General features: G+C 40.6%; 1 pseudogene; it reads left to right on the top strand.

Moving 5' to 3' along the window:
• Positions 1-4829: 4829 nt before the first annotated feature.
• On the top strand, positions 4830-5048 carry LOC103082690 (protein kish-A pseudogene; annotated as a pseudogene).
• The last annotated feature ends 6089 nt before the right edge of the window (positions 5049-11137 follow it).

Here is an 11137-nt window from a genome sequence, read left to right as displayed (position 1 = left end):
AATGGCTTTGAAGATGGAGAAGGGACCGTGAACCAAGGAATGCGGTGGCTCCTTGAAGCTGGAAAAAGCAAGGAAATGGATTCTTACCCTGCACTCTCCGGAAGGAGCACAGTGCCACCGACACCTTGATTTTAGCCCATTGAGACCCCTTTCAGACTCTGACCTTCAGAACTATAAGAATATGAAATTCTGTAGTGTTAAGGCACAGAGTTGGTGGTCATTTTTCACAGCAGCCACAGGGAACTCACACGGGCCCTCCTCCTTGCCGTAGTGCTTGGGGTTCCGTTTTCTCACTAGCCCCTGCATCTCTCCCACTCTCACCTCTCTCTTCATAGATCTGACTCCCTTCTCTCACAGAGCACCTGAGATCTGCTTTTACTGATGCGCAAGGAACTTCACGTTTCAACAATACTACCGATGTTATATACCAGAACCCATCAAGAGATTTTTTTTTTAAAACAAAAGGACCATCATGCACTTCCAGAAATGAATTGTGCCACCCCACTTAAAAGCCAAGGACCACTGTCATGATCATGAGCCCCACTATGGCAGAAGTGGGGGGATGCTCGTGGTTGTGTTGTAAAATAGAAAATGAGGACTTCCCAGGCAGTCCAGTGGTTAAGACTCCATGCTTCCACTGCAGGGGGCACAGGTTTGGTCTCTGGTCAGGGAACTAAGATCCTACACGCCGCGCAGCCAAAAAATAATAATAATAATAAAGTAGAAAATGAGGCTACAACCAGGTTTTGCAGAGCTAAAATGCTAGGCTAAGAACTGAGTATTTGTTGCCTAGGCAAGAGGGAGCCACTGAAGGTGTTAGAGTGAGGAGGGCCCCGATTGGGTTTATAGTTTTACAAGGAACTTTCTACATCATTCTCCCTAACCCCAGGACTAGACCAAATTCTCTCCTCTTGTGCCTATATTATTACTGGTACTTTCCTTCATAGTACTGTTTACAATTAAGCAGCTATACACAGAAATATTTGCTGTCTATCAAGGCCAGGCTGGCCTTGTTTTCTTCAGGCATTAGAGTGTCTACACTATCTCATGGGAATGAGTGTAATAATGACAGAGAAGAAAGGAGAAATACTTGTGAAAGGAAAGAAGGAAGGAAGGCTCAACATCATTAGTCATCAAAAAAATGCAAATCAAGACCATCATGAGATACCATTGCACTCCCCCTAGGATGGCTATATTCAAAAAAGATAGACAATAAAAAATGCTGTCAAGGATGGAGACAAATTGGAACAGTGGTGGTTAATTTTATGTGTCAACTTGACTGGATGTGTCAACATCTTGATGGGATGTTCAGATGTCTGGTTAGGCAATATTGCTGGGTGTTTCTGGAAGAAACTATCATTTGAATCGGCAGACAGAGCGGAGAGCGCTGCCCTCCCCAACACGGGCTAGTTCTCAGGCCTTTGGACTTGGAATGGAATTACACCAACAACTTTCCTAGAACTCCAGCTTGCAGGTGGCAGGTCATGGGGCAAATTCACATGAGCAAATTCTTCATAAGTCTCTCTAAATATGCATCTCTTACTGGTTCTGTTTCTCTGGAGCACCCCAACTAATACAGGAACCCTCACACATTTCTGGTGGGATTCTAAAATGGTGTAGCATCTGTGGAAACTGGTCCTGCAGTGCCTCAGAAGTTAAACATAGAGTTACCATGTGATGCAGCAATTCCACTCCCGGGTATGTACCCAAGAGAAATGAAAACTTAGGTCCATACAAACACTTGGACACAAATGTCCACCCCAACATTATTAACAATAGCCCCAAATTGAAATGACCCAAATGTCTGTCAATGAATGATAAACAAAATGTGATACATCAATATGATGGAAGATCATCTGGCAGTTAAAGGGATGAAGCACTGACACATGTTAGCACATTAATGAATCTTGAAAACACAGTGCTAAGAGAAAGAAGTCAGATACAAAATCAGATACACGATTCCATTTTTGTGAAATGTCCCCAACAGACAAATCCATAGAGACAGAAAGTGGATTAGTGGTTGTATTAGAGTTCTCCAAACACAATCAATAGGATGCACAAAAACATAGAGAGAGAGATTTATTATAAGGAATTGGCTTACACGATTACGGAGCTGAACAAGCCCCCAAACCTGCAGTTGGCCAGCTGGAGACCCAGGAGAGATGATAGTGTAGTTCAGTCCAAAGGTCCACAGGCTCCAGCCAATGGGGGGAGCTGATATTTCAGTTTGAGTATGAAGACAGAAATAAACATTGTTTCAGTTTGAGTATAAAGGAAGGAAATAAAAATAAAAACAAATGCAAGAGGACTTCCCTGGTGGCACAGTGGTTAGGAATCTGCCTGCCAATGCAGGGGACACGGGTTCGAGCCCTGATCCAGGAAGATCCCACGTGCCGTGGAGCAACTAAGCCCATGTGCCACAACTACTGAAGCCTGTGTGCCTAGAGCCCGTGCTCCGCAACAAGAGAAGCCACCACAATGAGAAGCCCGCGCACCACAACAAAGAGTAACCCCCACTTGCAGCAACTAGAGAAAGCCCACATGCAGCAATGAAGACCCAATGCAGCTAAAAATAGAATAACTAAATTTTAAAAAATAAAATAAATGCAAGAAAAAAAAACAATATCCCAACTCAAAGGAGTCAGGCAGGAGGAGTTTCCTCTTAGTCAGCTTTTATTTTTCTCTCTTCAGGCCTTCAACTGATTAGATGAGGCCCACCCACATTAGTGAGGGCAATCTGCTTTACTCAGTTCACTGATTCAGATGTCAACATCATCCAGAAACACCCTCGCAGACATACCTACAATAATGTTTGGCCAAATATCCAGGCATTCTGTGGGCCATCAAGTTAACACATAAAAGTAACCAGCACAGTGGTTGTCTAGGGCTGAGGGAGGGGGGTACCGGGGACTAACTGCTGATTGGTACAGGGTTTTAGGTGTGGGGGATGATGAATGTGTTCTAAAATTCATTATGGTAATAGATGCACAGTTCTGTGAATGTACTAAAAGGCAGTGAATTATACACTTTAAATGGATGGATTTTTTGGTATGGTATGTGAGTTATACCTCAATAAAGCTGTCACAAAAATAAAAGAGGGGACAGAACATTGTAAATCAACTATACTCCAATAAAATTTTCAAAACATAAAAAAGAATAAAATTCACAGAGCATGAAAAAATAAAGATTAAAAACAAGCGTAAAGGGTGCTGCCATATGCTATAGGCATGATGTTTCAGAAGTGTGGGTTCTGAAAATTATCTACCATATACAAGTTTCAATTTTTCAGGAATCAAAAACCCAGTTTTTTAAAAAAATAAAATAAAAACCCAGTTTTTATTTCGCACTTTCTTTCCTCTTTTTCCTCATCTTTTGAGAATTTCACCACAGCAAGGGAGTTGAAAGGAGGCAGAGAAATTAGGGAGGAAGATAAAACAAAAATTGGACTCCTTTGCTGTTTGTTAGCCTCTTCTATTACTGTTTCATTTTATAATGTTCCCTGTTGGGAAATATCGAAGCAGTTTTTTTTAAATAAATTTATTTATTTTTGGCTGCATTGGGTCTTCGTCGCTGCATGGGCTTTCTCTAGTTGCGGCGAATGGGGGCAACTCTTCATTGTGGTGCACGGGCTTCTCATTGTCGTGCCTTCTCTTGCTGTGGAGCACAGGCTCTAGGCACGCGGGCATCCGTAGTTGTGGCTCGCGGGCTCTAGAGAACAGGCTCAGTAGTTGCAGCACACGGGCTTCGTTGCTCTGCGGCACGTGGGAACTTCCCGGACCAGGGCTTGAACCCGTGTCCCCTGCACTGGCAGGCAGATTCTTAACCACTGCACCACCAGGGAAGTCCCTGAAGCAATTTTTACTCGTGAAAATCCCTTTGTCTCTGGTCTCAGTTTTTACTAAATAAAAGGACTGGACCGGATGACCTCCAGCTTTGGGAGTCAGTGACTCCGGACCTGGCCAGGGGGAGAGGAATCACCACAAATTCCGGTGATTTACACACAAGGTATAGCTTGCTGTAATAAAGTTAATTTTAGAGCATGGTCTAAAAAATTGTTCTTTATCCATCAACCCCATCCTGTAATGAGGTATTCCAAATATATGCTTTTAGTGAAAATAAAATCATCTAGAAATTACAGAGAGAACTTCTGGATTATGAGAAATGTCTATGGAGTTAATAAATTGCTCTTAATTCAAGTGTAATGGAAAAATAAATAAATAAATAAATAAATTATTAATTTAAAAAAGAGGGAAGGAAGGAAAGAAGGAAGAGAGATTAAAGCAGCAAAGTATGTAAGTAAAGAACAAAGAGTCTGCTCATTTCTACAAGTATGAAGTCGTAACCTACCGCAGTTGCTGACCAAGTGTACACCCTGAGAAGAATTCGGGCTGGAGAACAGTGTGAGGCACTCCATGCTTTGGACGAGCAGGCCTTAGATATTTAGATATATATCTCAGGAAGAATTTAAATGATTCCAGATTCTTGCATCTTCCCATACACAGAAAAGCACTAAATGCATTAACTTGAGGTATTCGTTCTTTGCGACTAGCAGTGATCTTTTTACCAAGATGTATGCTTGACCGAATGTATTCCCTAGCCAAAAATCACGTATAAACTGGCATTCCCCCCTGCCTCTTCAGAGCATTTTCCTCAGAGCTGACTGAGTAGCTGTCTCCTGGGCTATAGTCCTCAGTAAGACCCCGAAGAAAATTTAAACTCGCAACTCTTATGTGGTGTGTCTTCCTTTAAGTCGGAAAAGCCCACACAAGAGAAATAGAGCATTAAGAAGCAATGTGGAAGGATGTGGCTGAGGCTTCGCTGGCCTCACTATGTCTGCCGTTTTCAATTTTTAGTGTCTGTTGACTGTAGTCTTGCTGCTTATATGTACCTGTGCTTATATCCGATCCTTGGCACCCAGTCTCCTGGACAGAAATAAAACTGGGTTGTTGGGTATATTTTGGAAGTGTGCCAGAATTGATGAACGGAAGAGGCCTTATGTTGCAGTATGCTGTACTGTGATGGCTTTCAGCATCCTCTTAGTACAGTAGCTTGGAAAAATGCCAGAATTCAGTTGCCATCAGATTTAAATAAGAAAAAGAAAAGGAGTTATCTGCAGAAAATAATGGAAAGAATGGTTAACCCTTTTATCTCTGAACATTGAATGAGATAAAGTTCTAGCTGCTGTTCTCTGTCTTTGTTATTGGACCAATGTTCTATATAAATAATTAGGGGGACTTCCCTGGAGGTCCAGTGGTTAAGACTCCATGCTCCCACTGCAGGGGGCATGGGTTCTATCCCTGGTCAGGGAATTAATATTCCGCATGCGGAGCTGCGCAGCCAGGAAAAAAAAAAAACGAAACCAAAAAAAACCAATGACAACTATATAAATAATTAGGATGTACCCGTTTAATAATCCGAGTGGAAATATGTCTGTAACAATCAACCCCAGTCCTGTACTACAATATTACATTCTGCATATGTCATTCTGTTGCATCAGGTACCAGTTTTTAGTGAGGTATCTTTAAGACACGTGGTAGAAAACAAAATTGGTAAATTACTCAAGTTCCTTTCACTGTGATTTGGAAACAAGAAATCTTTATGAAACGAGACCTTTTTTGGACTAGCTTTTTTATTGAAAAAAGAACGTTTCAGTTTGTGTTGGTAAGGCTTGCATTCATGTTTAATAATGCTGGCTTTTCCTCTGGCCACATCATTTTGAGCATTAACCAGAGTACCTCTGCTTTTCGCCGACTGTCGTTTATTACAGGTGTTTAAACTATTTAAAATAAGCCTATGCAGTTCTTAAGAAGGAAGATAAATGAGATGTGACTTTAAGGGTACTATTGAGAAGATGTTCCTATTTAACATGAAAGAATTCAGAATACCTGACCGGTGTTATCGTCTCGGAAACCTCTGGTTAGGTATGGATAAAAATGCCTTAAGCATAAATCTGAGCAGCTGTGGTTCTCTGAATAGGCTACATGCTTAGGTCTCTATGTGTTAATTACCCCAAAACGCAAAGGGTGTTTTTGTTTTTTAATACAGCACTTTAAATCTAGTTTATGTTTTGTCTGTCAACTTGAACTGGAATCTTGTGTAACTTAGTAAGTGATGATAAACAGTTTTCATATGTACTTACCATATGCCATGGCATACATCTCTTTGAGCTTTGACGATGAAGGAAGACCTTCAGTAATTTTCATCGAGGCAAGAGGAACGTGGGAAATGTGACATAAATTTTGTAGCAGAACAGTTATTACACATGTATGATTAACGTTTCTTAAGGTTCAACCAGAATTCAGTTAAAATTACAAAGCTAGGGAGAACTTCTTAGCTAAAAAGTGCCCTTGACAGGGACTTCCCTGCTGGTCCAGTGGCTAAGACTCTGCCCTCCCACTGTAGGAGACCCAGGTTCAATCCCTGGTCAGGGAACGAGAGCCCACATTCTGCAACTAAAGATCCCACGCAGGGCACCGAAGATCCTGCATACCACAACTAAGATCTGGTGCAGCCAATTAAGTAAATATTTTTTAAAAATTAACCATTAGAGATAGTATTGATTAGATGTTGTTGTCAGCTATTAACTCCCCATAAAGATAAAAAGAATAAAGCTTTTTTTTTTTTTTTTTTTTAAGAAAGAAAAAAAGAAGCAATGGGCAGAATAGCTCTCTTCGGAGAGATTTAGAACTTAAGACCTTGAGGGAAATGGTCCCCAGCCTGAAATTCTCATGAAACTCCACAACTTCTGAAAGTTGCCCTGTGAATGACTCCTCTGGCCCGCTTCCTCCTGGAATGATGTCGTTACCCTCCTGTCCCAGTTCCCTTTTTTCTCTCAGCCCTTGCCCTTTCAGCCCACACCTTGAGCCTGGCTCAAACATTTACTGAAGTGCTACTGTGGAAAAATGTTACATGCCTTATGATAATAACGGCACAACTTATACGGCGTTACGCTATTGTTTGACATTTTGCGTACATTATTACCGTCTTTAACACTTACAACAATCCAGTGATGTATGTACTTGTATTGTCACTGCCGTTTTGCAGATAACAAACTGTGGCACAGAGAAGTTAAGTAACTTGCCAGAAACCACACAGCTAGGAAGAGGCAGAGCTGGGATTCAAACTCAGGCAGTCTGGCTCCATGGCGCATACCCCACTGCTTACAACAACTTAGTTATTCTGATGCCCTTATTTTCCCATTTTACAGACAAGGAAACAGGTTCAGAGAGGTTTAAAGACTTGTCCACAGTCACCAGCTAGTAACTGACAGTGTCAGGATTTGAACCCAAATTATCTGACTCTGTGTTTCATGATTTTAGCATTCTCTGCATGTTCTTTGGACGATAATAAAATAAAAGCCTGAAAGTTTGGTAAGCTGAGGAAGAAAACATATATGTCTTTAAAATTCACCATATACATGACTCAAAGACCATGCTGGCATAGGTATATAAACTGCACTTCCTGTAAACCTCTCCAGCCCTTGAAACCAAATGAAATCATTTGAAGAAAAATAGCTCAAATTTCCCCAGTTGGGGTAACCACATCCCTCAGTATGATGCAAGACCCCAGAGAGTCTCCACACTCTGCATTTCTGTGAACTTGTATGGGATGCACCTATGAACGGGGTCACTTTCTTGGTGAACCCATAAATGTGCAGAGGCACAGCGCTGGAGGAGTTAAAATCTGTGAGACTTAAAACTACTGGAAGTTGGGATTTCCCCCAACATGGCATTCTAAGAGAGCTTAGTGGGGTTGTTCGGTCTTTGAAAAACTGATCTATGAATTCTTCCTCGTATTCCATCTGTTCCCGTGGGGGGTCACACAAGACCCAGAGAAAGCAAAACTCCATGCTGGCATATCTGGGGCAGACTCCCCTCTTCTCTCCCCTTATCACAGGATGATATTACAGTTGCATTGCCTTTCCTCCCTTACAATGAACTCTGTATTGTAAGGACTGTTCATTGTCGTTATGCAAATAGACCCAGAGAGGTTGGGCCCACCCACCCACTCCCCGAAAGTAGGCAAGTTCAGACATGCCCGTGCTTTCTTTAGATTGAAATGCCATGTGGACTCTCAGGCTCAAATACGTGCTGAAAACGGACAGAAAACTTGCACATTCTCTCATCATGTGCAAACAGACTTTTAGAAGGCTCTGGGAGATTCCCAGCACTATCGTATAGAATGTGTATATATATATATATATATATATATATTACTAAATTTGTCAGCAAGAAAAATAGAATGATGGCTAACTTTAATGTTTTATGAAATTTTCCTGAGTAATGTAAACAGAGCTGTTGAGAATGAGCAAACTGAATAAATGTGACATGAAATTTATAAATAAACTTTTCAACAAGGATGATGTTTTATAAAATAGGTCTAATTTAAAATAGTTTCCAAAATCTTTTTGGTAACTTTAAAGTTCTACAAAGTTAAGTTAAATGATGGTTATTCACTGAATATCCAGATCATTTCCAAATGAGATAATGTGGGAATTCCCTGGCGGTCCAGTGGTTAGGACTCTTCACTTTCACTGCCAAGGGCCTGGGTTCAATCCCTGGTTGGGGAAGTAAGATCCCACAAGCCACGTGGTGCAGCCAAAAAATAAAATAAAATAAAATAAAAATAAATAAAAGTTTTAAAAAACAAATAAGGTGATGTACTAAAATATTAATTGCTAAATTTAAGTTTACCTGCTTTGGGCTTCCCGTTTGAACTAAAGATTTTGGAGGTCTTTTAGTAAACACGTGTTGTGCCACATTGAAAACCTGTACACTGAGGAAGCATATGCTTCTAGAAATACGAAATAGTATATTCATAATCTACAGAATGGTTGGTATATAACAGACAGTTCATAATTGCTTTCTTCCTAGTTTTCACTAGAAATTAAGGTTTATAAGAGTTAACATTTTTAATTAATATATGTAATTAAAACTGCTAGAAATAATACCCCAAAGAAGGTAGAGAATTTTTCCTCCCCTACACCATATATGTCTGGCTAAACATACAGACCATTACTCTGTCAAATAAAAAACAAACCCAGACTTAGTAAGGAGAGACTTTATTCAGAAGGATTCTTCAAGGGGAAAGGGGAAGATATTGAAATAGGGCAGGGGGACCTACTGCAGTGGAGAACACCCTGACCATAAAGTGTTCAAGCATCTCAAGAGTTTTTCCAAAAGATTTTCTTTTATAGGAATACTAGAAGGAACTGAGCTTTCTAGAATTAGGGAAAAGGGATGAAAAGATGGCGTAATGAGGTGGCAGATCAGAGGTCTTCCTGTTCTCAGGAGATGCTGTCTACTGGCTCAGGTGAGACTGTGGCCAAAGTTCAGGGACCTGCAGGAAGGAAAGGAGCTTAACCAAAATTTGGTTTAAGAGCAGCTTTTTCCAGTTGATCACTGGGGACGTGCAGTTCAGCTAATCACTCATGAGGCAAAGACTGGGAACTTGAAGGGTCCACATCTGGCCTTGTTACAGCTAAACAAAGGGGACACCTGTGGGTCTTATCTAAGTCATGTGAGAAAGGGTGATCCTTGCAGTTAGTAGTTTTCCATAACACAAAGGGTAAGAGGATTTTCTAACCTTCAGATAAAATTCAATACTGCCAACTCATAGGAATGAATAGTTAAGGAGCCTTCAAGAACCTTCAAATTGTGTGTCTTATTGTGCCCTTTGATTTATTCATTCTAAGAATATTTAATGAAAACCTGCTATGCACAACTGTGTATCTTCTGAGGATACAGTGTGAACCATATCCCATAATGTTCCCTGCAGTATCAGCATCAGTCAGCTCAGCCAGGAAACAAATAGCACGTTCACGGTGTTCAGAAAAGAGACCCTGTTCAACAGTGTGGACAGTGTTAAGGGAACCCATCAGGAATGGTATGAGTCCATAGGGCTAGGGGAAGAAGCAATTACTAGAACCCAATTTTGCTCTAGTTGTAGCAAAGGGCTACAGGAGACGACGTGTGGCCTTCAGTGAAGAGTTCAAGTATGATTTTCAAAAAGTGAAAACCAGGATGGTCATACTCACATAAAATGAACACATATTGAAGATTTTGTTCCATCCATTCATTCATGAAGGAACAGGTGGAATGGTAAGGCAGGTTCAAATTCAAGGACATACTTTATACAGTCAGTCAAAGAAATCCTAAAATGAATTCTCTAATAGGTACAAAAGTGATTAATGCTTATACATGAATATCTGTAGCAGTATTATTCATAAGAGCCAAAAAGTGGAAACAACCCAAATGTCCATTAATTGATGAAAGGAGAAACAATATGTGCTACATCCATACAAGGGGATATTATTCAGGCATAAAAAGGAATGAAACACTGACAGTCACTACAACATGGATGAACCTTGAAAACATGATGCTCAGTGAGAGAAGCCAGACACAAAAGACCACATATTGTATGAGTCCATTTATATGAAATGTCCAGAATAGGCAAATCTATATGGACAAAGAGTAGATTTGTGGTTACCAGTAGGTGGGAAGAGAGAGAATGGGGAGGTGACAGCTAAAGGTCACAGGGTTTTCTATGGAGAGGTGATGGATAAGTTGAAAATTTGATTGTGGTGATGGTTGCACAACTCTGTAGATATATTGAAAGACGCTGAGTTGTACACTTGAAGTGGATGAGCATATGAACTATATCTTAATCAAACTATAACTCTCCCCCGCCACACACAAAAAAATAAACAGTTAATAATGTCCTAGAAGGTCAAAAAAAGGCCACCCTGTAACCTTTGTCTTTTTTCCTAGAAAGAATCTATAAGTCCACATGGAATTTTACAATGTCTGGATTCTAATAAAGTAGAAAGTAGGTAATTCAAACACAGGTGCATTTACTATTTATATGACATTATGAAAAAGACAAAGCTAAAGGGGCAGAAATCAGATTGGTGGCTGACAGTAGCTGGGGCAAGGGCGGGGGGTGTGGGGCCTTAAGACAGAGACATGAAGGAATTTTGTGGGGTAGTGGAAATATCCCATGTCTTGTTATTACCTAACTCAGGTTCAGCTTCTCACCACTCAAAAGCCAATACTTGAGAGACAGGTGTTGGTGGGAAAGGAAACGTTGCTTTATTCAGGAGACTGGCAACCTAGGGAAAAGGTGGACTCAGTGTCCA

The sequence above is a fragment of the Lipotes vexillifer genome, unplaced genomic scaffold (genome assembly GCF_000442215.2).
Source record: "Lipotes vexillifer unplaced genomic scaffold, Lipotes_vexillifer_v1.1 scaffold1011, whole genome shotgun sequence".
Lineage (NCBI taxonomy): Eukaryota > Metazoa > Chordata > Mammalia > Artiodactyla > Lipotidae > Lipotes > Lipotes vexillifer.
This window is presented reverse-complemented; position numbering and strand designations above follow the sequence as displayed.